This window comes from Elephantulus edwardii, unplaced genomic scaffold (assembly GCF_000299155.1).
Source record: "Elephantulus edwardii isolate Elephantulus edwardi_28Jun2011 unplaced genomic scaffold, EleEdw1.0 scaffold00081, whole genome shotgun sequence".
Lineage (NCBI taxonomy): Eukaryota > Metazoa > Chordata > Mammalia > Macroscelidea > Macroscelididae > Elephantulus > Elephantulus edwardii.
Genome location: NW_006399831.1, coordinates 9,120,631 through 9,130,658, shown reverse-complemented (window position 1 = coordinate 9,130,658; position 10,028 = coordinate 9,120,631). Strand labels below are relative to the sequence as shown.

At 42.3% G+C, this 10,028-nt stretch overlaps 1 pseudogene; it reads left to right on the top strand.

The window, feature by feature from the left end:
• The first annotated feature begins 878 nt into the window (after positions 1 to 878).
• Positions 879 to 10,028, top strand: part of LOC102870815 — a 42,436-nt pseudogene continuing 33,286 nt past the window's right edge.

Here is a 10,028-nt window from a genome sequence, read left to right as displayed (position 1 = left end):
GGTCTGGAGTAAAACTCAGTGTTAGGGTTACCTAAAGAAAGGGAGCAAACCTAGAGATCACAAACTTGTGAGTTACAAATAGAAGGTCTTTGGGGGTGTTACTTTCAGATTTACTGGGGAAGAGGGTGGCAGAATGTAGCCTAGATAAAATTCTCTGGATACCCTAGGCATTTTTCCCCCCACCCAGGGGTCAGATGGCACAGTCTGGGGACTGAGGAGCTCATCCTGAGGGCCACGCCCTGAGGCAGGGGCCGAAGACAGCCCACCCCAAGCAGAGGGCCGACAGCTCGCCCTGAGCAACAACCCCCAGGTACACTCCCCCTCCAATTGCCCCCACCCCAGTCTGGACCCCTCACCTGACCGAAGACTATGGGGCCAGGGACAGTGTCCCCAATTCCTGCACCACCACTTTTATCCCCCCATAAATGGTCATACTGTAATTTGAAGTAGGTGTCACTGCCCTCCCCCTTTATAAATGGCAAAGGGAACCTGAGAGTTGTGAACAGACTCCCCCCAAGTCTAAACAGCTTTTGGCAAAAGCATTCAACAGATCAAAATATGTGGTGCATTTAGGATGTCGGTCCTCTTGGACATGCTGCCACTGTTAAGTGTCATCATGTAGACAATTCACAATGACTTTCAACAATCCACTATATCAGTGATCCTCTTTTCTGGCCTGTCCAAGGAAACCCAAACCTGTAGGCAGATGGGGCACGTCAAAATATGTGGTGCATTTAGGATGTCAGTCCTTTTGGACATGCTGCCACTGTTAAGTGTCATCAAGTAGACAACTCACAGTGACTTTCAACAATCGATTGTATCGGTGATTCTCTTTTCTGGCCTGTTCAAGGAAACCCAAACCTGTAGGTGGCCGGGGCATGCCTAGGCCTGGGCAGACGGCCCGGGCACCCATCGCCCTGCGCAGGTGGTCGGGGTGGCAGGTGGGCATGGCAGCCGGTTGTGTGTCCCCCGTGGGTGGCTGCCCGCCTCCCTTGCCACTGCTGTCCTGGCTCCAAGAATTCTCCCCAGAACCAGTCCACCCCGCGGCAGCGTGGTGGCTCCACTGCACCCGTCTCAGGGAGGCCCAATGCCTACCATCCATCCTGGGTGAGGGGATTCCTGTGTTCCAGCAGCGGAAGCTTCGTGAAGCTTTGGCCAGGATGGTGCAGTGTGTGATAGTCAGGAGGGGGCTGGGAGCTGCGGGACTAACCCATTCCTCCTTGGGAATCCTTTAATTCCTGTTGTTGAGCCTTGATCTTCACTGAAGACCTGTCATCAACTGTTTAACTGTTCAATTATCAATAAACAGAGGTCTGTAGAAGGCCATACTAGCCCTCCTCTGAGTGATCTGCTGCTCCCGCAGCTCACCACGATGTCTCCGCCTTCACCGCCATCTTGAATCCGAGCACTTGTCGTGTGTGTGTGTGTGTGTGTGTGTGTGTGTGTATGTGTGTGTGTGTACCTTCAAATCAGATCTGACTGGTACAGGAGGAGATTGTTCCTCCTTCCCCGGCAGAGCATCTGGTGGATTTGAACCGTGCATCTCTGGGATTGTAGTTATAGTTCCTTGCCACTAGGCCACCAGAGCTCCCCTAGCACTTGTCTTTTAAGTACACCTGAGTTTGATTCATAGTCAATGAATATTATATGCATTCATTAGTGCAGGCTTTCAAGTTGCTCTGATAATGAACAGATTTTAGCAAGACAAGTTTAATACAAACTAGGTTTCTAATTAGCCCCAAACCAAAAAGATTATAAGAGGCAAAATGACACCAAACTAAGAAGGCCTAGCCAGAAATGTACAACCAGGAAAGGATAACACTGATGAATTAGGCCTCCTAAAGATTGAGTCTCTGTATGTATCAAAAACTGTTTCCAATAGAGTGAAAACTATTGACTGGGAAAAAAACAGTTGGTAATGTCACTCACATCCTGAGGAAGGACACGTATGGAATCCTTGGGCATCTTATGGCTTTCTTTTCGTCCCAAGAGGGTGTCAGCAGAAGGGACTTGTCAGATGAATTGGGGGGGGTCTCTGGCCTAGAGCCAACATTTTTGCATCCCAAAATTATAAAATACCGTAGGACCCTCAGGCTGCAGGCCCTCCAGTGTGTTTTTAATTGTTTTTGGTCAAACATTCTTCCAAGTCTTATAGTCCTGGTCTGTCCGCTTGCTGTACAGACATAACCTGTGGCTGCGGTGAAGCTGAATACTGTGACAATGATGCATCAAATGTGTTAATGGTGGAGCTCCCTGAATAAAACAAGCTTGGAAGCAGGAGTGGCATCCACTTCTTAAATAGCTTGCATCCTGAAACCCTATGAACCTGGAGAAAGGATGAAAGTCATACAAGTGTTCAGGTCTTTCATTCATGAGTCGCCTATGACTCAATGCCACTTACCACCACCAACAACAGCAACGCCACTTCAAGACAAGGGTCCCATAATGAAAGTTTACAGAATCCTACAGGGCCACCAGAAAAAGACTGATAACACAATTAAAAATGGACATGAAAAGACTTTTCAAAGAGGAGGACATTCAAATAGCTAACGGACATATACATGAAGAAATTCGCAAAATCACTGGCAATAAGAGATTGCAAATGAATGAGTTACCATTTCACTCCAGTAGCAGTGGCAAAATTTAATAGGACAACAAGCAATAAATGTTGGAGAAGATGTAGAGAAAATGGAACTTTTATACACTGTTGGTGGTATTGTAAAATGGTACAACCACTCTGGAAGGCAGTTTGACATTTCCCCAAAAAGCTGAACATAAAAATTCCGTATGACCCAGATATTCTACTCTATTCCATCCCGAGGAAAATAGAACTAGACAGAAACAGAGAACTGTACACCGATGAGTATAGCAGCATTATTCACAATATCAAGAAAATGAAAGTAGGCAAAACATCACCAACAAATGATTGAGAAACTGTGGTACAATCGCACAACAGAATACTATGCAGCACTCAAGAGCAATGATTTAAAAATATACTGTGCAACATGGGAGAGGCTAGAGAACATTATGTTTAGTGAACTAACTCAGTCTCATATAGAAAAATATTGAATACAACCATTGTAAAAATGGAAAGATTACTAGTAAGATGTATACAAAAGTCCAAAAGGCAAAGGGGAGAGAAGAGAGAGGCTGGGGGTTGTTTGTTGTTGTTGTTGTTAAGTGCAATTGAGTCATAGATGACTCATGTGTTTGCTTAGTTATCTCTCTTTTAGGTTTGATAACATATTATTTCCACCTCAAAGAGACTTAGGAAATGTTGACTTTGTGAGCTTTAAAAAATACAGCTCAAAAAAAAAAATACAGCTCAATATAACCCTATCCTTGATTCCATTCACCTTCTCATGCTTTAGAATCATTTGAGGTTCATTCTTACTCTGAGTGTTAATTAGTGGCTATTGTGTCACTAAAAACAATGTCAAAGGAACAGAAAACTAGACAGTTTCATGAGAAAGAAAACAAAAACCATTGAATTCTTTTTGCATAAGTTACTTTGTATATGTTCTTGAAGTTCAGTTTTGTATTCTGCCAATATAGATAGATTGAGGATTTAATCCTCAGTATTCTGTTTTGTTGTTGTTGTTATGTGCCGTCGAGTCATTTGCTACTCATAGCGACCCTATGTACAATAGCCCTAAACCCAGCTCTATCTTGTGCTAATCGCATTGCCTCTGACACACCCATCCCGATTATCCCAGTCACTGAATCAATCCACCTCATAGAGGGTTTTCCCCTCCTGCTCTGTCCCTCCACCCTCCCAAGCATGATGTCCCTCTCCAAGGACCTGTCTCGCCTTACAACATGTTCAAATATGTCATACGAAGAAGCCCCAGAATCCTTACCTCCAAGGAGTAGCCTGGTTTAACCCTCTCCAGGATGAATCTGTTTGTTTTCTTGGCAGTCCATGATACATTCAATACTCTTCTCCAGCACCACAGTTCAAAGGCATCAATTCTCCTTCTATCCTCCCTAGACATTGTCCAACTCTCTGATGCATAACAAGTGATTGCAAAGACCATGACCTGTATCAGACGCACCTCAGTCTCCAGAGACACACCGTTGCTCTTGAGTACTTTAGAGAGGTCCCTAACCGTAGACTTTCCCATTGCAATACGTTTTTTTATTTTCTGGCTACTGGTGCCAAGAGTGTTGACTGTGGAGCCGAGCAAACTGAAGCTGTGAACAATCTCAATCTCTTCGCCATCCATCCTGATGCTACCAATTAGTCCAGTGGTGAGAATCTTTGTCTTCTTGACATTGAGCCTCAGTCCATATTGAAGGCTGCAGTCCTTGACCCTCTGGCAGCAAGTGCATGAGGTCCTTCTCAGTTTCGGCAAGCAGGGTTGTGTCATCTGCATAACACAGATTGTTAATAGATCTTCCACCAATCCTGACGCCACACTTCTCCTTAAAACTTAAAATTGAATCTAAGTAGAAGATCTCTTCCAGTCAGTTGGCCATCTTGGTGTCCTCCAGATTTCCTGGCATAACATAGCACACCCAGGGCAGCGTCTGTTTGTTGAAATAAATCAATTGATATACAGTCAACTCCTGGAGCCTTGTTTTTTTGACAATTCCTTCATAGCAACTTGAACTTCCTCCTTCATCACCATAGGCTCTTGCTCATATGTTATTTCATGAAATTTCCTCTGTATCAGCCAATTCCTTCTGATACAGTGACTCTGTGTATTCCTTCCATCTTCTTTTTATGCATCCTGGATCATTCAACATTCTACCCAAACTGTCCTTAAGTATTGCCACCCGTGGCTTGAATTTGTTTTGAAACTCCTTCAGCTTAAGAAACACTGAGCGAGTCCGGCCCTTTTGATTTTCTGACTCCAGCTCTCTGCACATTTCATTATAGTATCTTGCTTTGTCCTTCCGAGTGGCCTTTTGAAATTTTCTATTCAGTTCTTTGATTTCTTCCTTTAGCTTTGGCTTCTCGGTGCTCTAATGCAATACTCAGAGTCTCATCTGACATCCATCTTGGTCTTTTCTTCTTCTTTAGCCTTTGTAATGATCTTTTGCATTCTTCATGGGCGATTTTCTTGATATCCTCCCAGAGCTCATTTGGTCTATGCTCATTGGTGCTCAAGACCTCAAACCTGTTCCTGAGATGGTTTTGAAACTTGAGTGGGGCAGACTTAAGGTCAAATCCTGGTTCCCGTGGACTTGACTCAATTTTTCATTGATATCACGTGCAAGCAAGATTCTGCTGAAAAGTACCCAAAAACGTTTGGAACAATATGTCAACAGAGAACTGACAGATGTACAGGCTGGATTCAGAAGAGGTCGTGGTATTAGGGATATTATAGCTAATGTAAGATGGATCTTAGCAGAAAGCAAAGAATACCAGAAGAATGTCTATCTGTGCTTCATTGACTATGCAAAGACTTTTGACTGTGTGGATCACAAGCTGTGACTGACTCTTAGAAGAATGGGGATCCCAGAACATTTGATCGTGCTAATGCGAAACCTATACTTGGACCAAGAGTCAGTCAGAACAAAGCAGGGAGACACTGATGGTTCAAAATCAAGAAAGGTGTCCGTCAGGGAAGTATTTTGTCTCCATGCCTTTCCAATCTGTATGCAGAACAGATCATCCGAGACGCTGGGCTGTATGAGGAGGAATGTGGCATCAGAATTGGTGGCAGGATCTTCAACAACTTGTGTCATGCAGATGACACAACCTTGTTTGCTGAAACGAGGAGGACCTGAAGCACTTGCTGCAGAAGGTTAAGGACTGCAGTCTTCAATATGGATTGAAGCTCAATATCAACAAAACAAAGATTCTCACCACTGGGCCAATTGGCAGCATCAGTATGGATGGTGAACAGATTGAGATAGTTAACAGTTCTAGTTTGCTTGGCTCCACAATCAACACCCTTGGTAACAGCGTCCAGGAAATCAAGAGATGAATTGCCTTGGGAAAGTCAACTGTGAGGGACCTCTCAAGAGTATTGAAGTGCAACGACGTCAGGCTGGACACTAAGTGGCCTGATCCAGACTATAGTCTTTGCAATTATGTGCAATTCATTAGAGAGTTGGACAGTGAATAGGGATGATAGTAAGAGAATTTATGCCTTTGAGTTGTGGTGCTGGAGAAGAGTGTTGAATATACCATGGACTGGTAGGAGAACAAACAGGTTTGTCCTGGACAGGGTGAAGCCAGAATGTTCCCTGGAGTCAAGGATTCTGAAGCTTCATCTGACGTAGTTTGGGCATGTTGCAAGGAGGGACTGGCCTTGGAGAGGGACATCATGTTTGGGAGAGTGGAGGGACAACACAGGAGAGGAAGACCCTCGAGGAGTTGGATCGATTCTGTGAATGGAGTGGTGGGAATTAGTGTGTCTGAGACAGCGAGGTTGGCACAGGATAGAACGGCGTTTAGGGAGCTTGTACATAGGGTCACTATGAGTCGCAAACGACTCGATGGCACATAACAGCAACAAACAACAAATAGAAGATTAGAAATTCCAAAGGTAGAAATCAATTGGATGTAAAAGTACAGCTGGAATTAGAGATGCAAATACCAGTCTGACATAGTCATTCTCAAGTAATTTTCAGAATGTCTGTCTTATTTCCTATTTTCTGTTCTACATGACTGGAAATATGGCTACTGACAGTGGTTTTCTAAAGCTTAAAACTTCAGCCTTATTAATGCAGTCAAATTTCCCCATGTGTTCATATACCCATGCTTCAAAATGCAAGCTTTTTTTATGGCCACACAAATGGGATAAAAAAAAACAAACAACCCAGACTGGATAGGTTCCTGGGTGGCTGTGAAAAAAGCCAGGGTGACATGGAGATGGACACATCTGACCTTTACCAAATTCACAATGGGAAATTGCCCTCACTGACAACATCCATGGTAGGCAGCATGGAGCAGGAGACCAGTTTGAAAGTCATCTACAAGAGCTGATTCTACAGAATCTGTTGGTTGGGATTGGTGAGCTGTAGGGTGGAATGTTAAATCACTAAGGGAAGTGAGGTGATGTGGTAAGGCCTCCTATTTAAAAACCCATTAGGGCCCTCAGGCCTGTGGCCCTCAGGCCTGATTTAAATTGTTTTTTGTCAAACATTTTTCTAAGTGGTATTGCATTGGCTTGTGCATTGGTAAAAGAGGTAACTCGTGGTTGCTGTGATGCTAAAAACTATGACACTGATGTGCCAAGTGCAATAATAGTTACCCATGGTGGACAGTGTTTGGTGGAGCTCCTTGATTAAAACAAGCTTGGAAGCAGGAGTGGCATCCACTTCCGAAATGGCTCACCTTTGGAAACTCTATGAACAGTGCTCAGGTCTTTTGTTCATAGGGTCGCTAATGAGTCATCTATGGCTCCATGGCACTTAACAACAACAACAGCAACAACAACAACATCCTTAACACAAAACCAATTCTCTCATGCTCCCCACACTCTCACACCTCTGTCTGCTTATCCCAACACTCTTCTTGTGCTTTACTGGGTCAAAAACACTGCAATAGCTCACAGAACACATGAATTATACTCATGATAGGGGTTTATTAGGGATGTTAACACAATATATTTTCAGTTGGCAGTCAAATAAAATTTCTGCATGAGGACAGCCTCCATAGTGTACTTAGAGGCCCTTCACCCTTCAGCCTCACAGCTTTAGGCCAATGTTATAAAACTCTTAGTCCTGAAAATTGTGTCTCTCTACCCCAGTTCTCCAGAAAATTTGGTCCAAGGCCTCTAGCTCTATGGGGTAGCAGTCCCAAGGTCAGCTCTCTGCCTTATGTCAGATCTCTGTCTCTTTGCTGCACCTGCTGCTGCTCTCCTGCAGGTCTGGTTGGTACAGAATCGTTGGCCCTAAAGATTGTGCACTGTACACACACTACTTCTTTGCTATTTGTAAGATTCTCAAATTCTGCTGCTGATTCTGCTCAGTTTAATGGCAAAATGAGTCAATCTCCTTTTTAAACAGACCAACACGCCCGATTTTCATATTTTTGCTCACCCACATGGCAAAGTCAGAGTCAATGGCTAAGAAAGTAATTCTGAACAATAAGCTCTTAACACAACAATAGCACACACAGTTTCATTGGCTGGTTTTCAGAATTAGATGAGGTTTATGGACAAATAACTTCATACACAACTACTATAGTTAACTTCTTATCCAAATATTAGTATAGACCATTCTCTCTCTTAGATGACCAAATACATGAGTCAATGAGAAGTTTACTTTTCTGCATTATAAAGAGGCTGACATCATGGAATTGAAAGAAAGCTATTTCACTAAATACATACTTTGGAGGGAATAATTTTTATGATTAGAAATATGGTGGATACATGTGGTGGCAAAAAGAGAGCATATTTAGGTCCAAAGTGCCCTAAATGGGATGAACAGATGTACATCTATAGATTCTTATGTCAAATGTATCTATGTTTTTCTTTTAAAATGAATATATGTGTATTTCTTAGTAGGTTAAAATAAGACTTTTATATTTTCATCTCATGGATGTTAGAGAGAACTTGATTAAAGAGATTGAAATTGAAGAACAATTAAATTCTGTATTGTTGCAATGAAACTAAAAAACAAGTAAGAAAGATTTGGAGTCATGGAAAAGAATAATACTAAATAAGGCAAAATTTGAAGTGATTTAGATATGTTAGCCGGTCAGAAGTGAACTCAAGAAAGGGAGTCGTTCATAAAAGTTGGAAGCCAGTATACTATATTTTCTGTTTGGCTCCTTCCATACCCAAACCCCATGGTTCATTTTTCTTTCCCCTGTCCTCTGGCCTTGGAGTTTGATCTCTACTGACAGCATTTCCTAACCTCGCTTCCTGGTAGGCTTCTGTTTGACTTTTACCAGTGGAAAGTGAAGGCATTTGACAGGAGATTAGAGAACAAGAGGAAAGAGAGAGAATAATATTTTTCTTCCTTGCTCATTTCCTGCTTCCATTGCATATCGGGAGGTAGTCACATCAAATCACTACCCCAGCTTCTATGTATGAGGAGTTTCCAACAACAGAACTTCAGCTTTAACTGGGCTCTGGCAAAGTTTTTTTTCCTTCTCTGACCCTTTCCTCCCCCTGAACTCTGGCCCTCACGGGTACTCTGTCCCACCTTTAGAGCAGTCTTGCTTTCTGAAATAGTAGTCATTCCTGAAATATGTTATCAATCCTAGATTTAGAATACTTGAGATAATGATGTCAACCACAAAGGAGTGTGTCTATCATGGAATAAACCTTTAATGAATTGACATAATAATAATTATATACGATCATGTGACTGTCATTTCTCCCTGCCCCCGCCCGCCATCCTCAGTGTCTTTCATTAACGTTTCCAAGTCTTGGACATGAGTGCAGTGGCATCACCAGGAGAGTAGGTGAACCACTCGGGATGACATTATCAGAGGAAATGACACCAAAATGACTGTCAATAAAACTTTCGGGCACTGTTTCACCAGATATCTATTTTATATAAAAATATTGTTATAGTTATAAAAAAATTGTAAGCCCAGTGTACATGTGCCAATATATCTACAAGGATAAAAGTCTATTTTCATTTACTTTTAATTTTGTAATGCACTTTAAAAAACCCCACTATAAGAATCCCCAAATTTACATTCACATTCACTTCTGCTGGTGCAGTCCTGGGAGCTCTCCTGGCATCTTTTGTTGGAGTAAACCAGTGGTGGCCCCTCTCTTACAGTTCAAATCCATCAGCTTCTCCTTGGGAGAAAGATGAGAAATATCCTGTGCAATTTACACCCTCAGAAACCCAATGGAGGGTCAGCTATGAATTATTTCTGACTCAAGAGAATGAACAAGTTTGGAAGTTCTTTTCACTGTCACTAATTAAATGAAGTGGGTTTTTTTTTTTTAATTTTAGCTACAATATTGCGGTAATGTATAGTAACAATATCAATGATTTTTATCATGAGAATATGGCAGAATATAGAGGGAAAGAAGGAAAAAAAGAAGGTGCTAAATTATTGATAATATTGCTACTAATAATATAATCTAACAAAGAAGGATTTTATA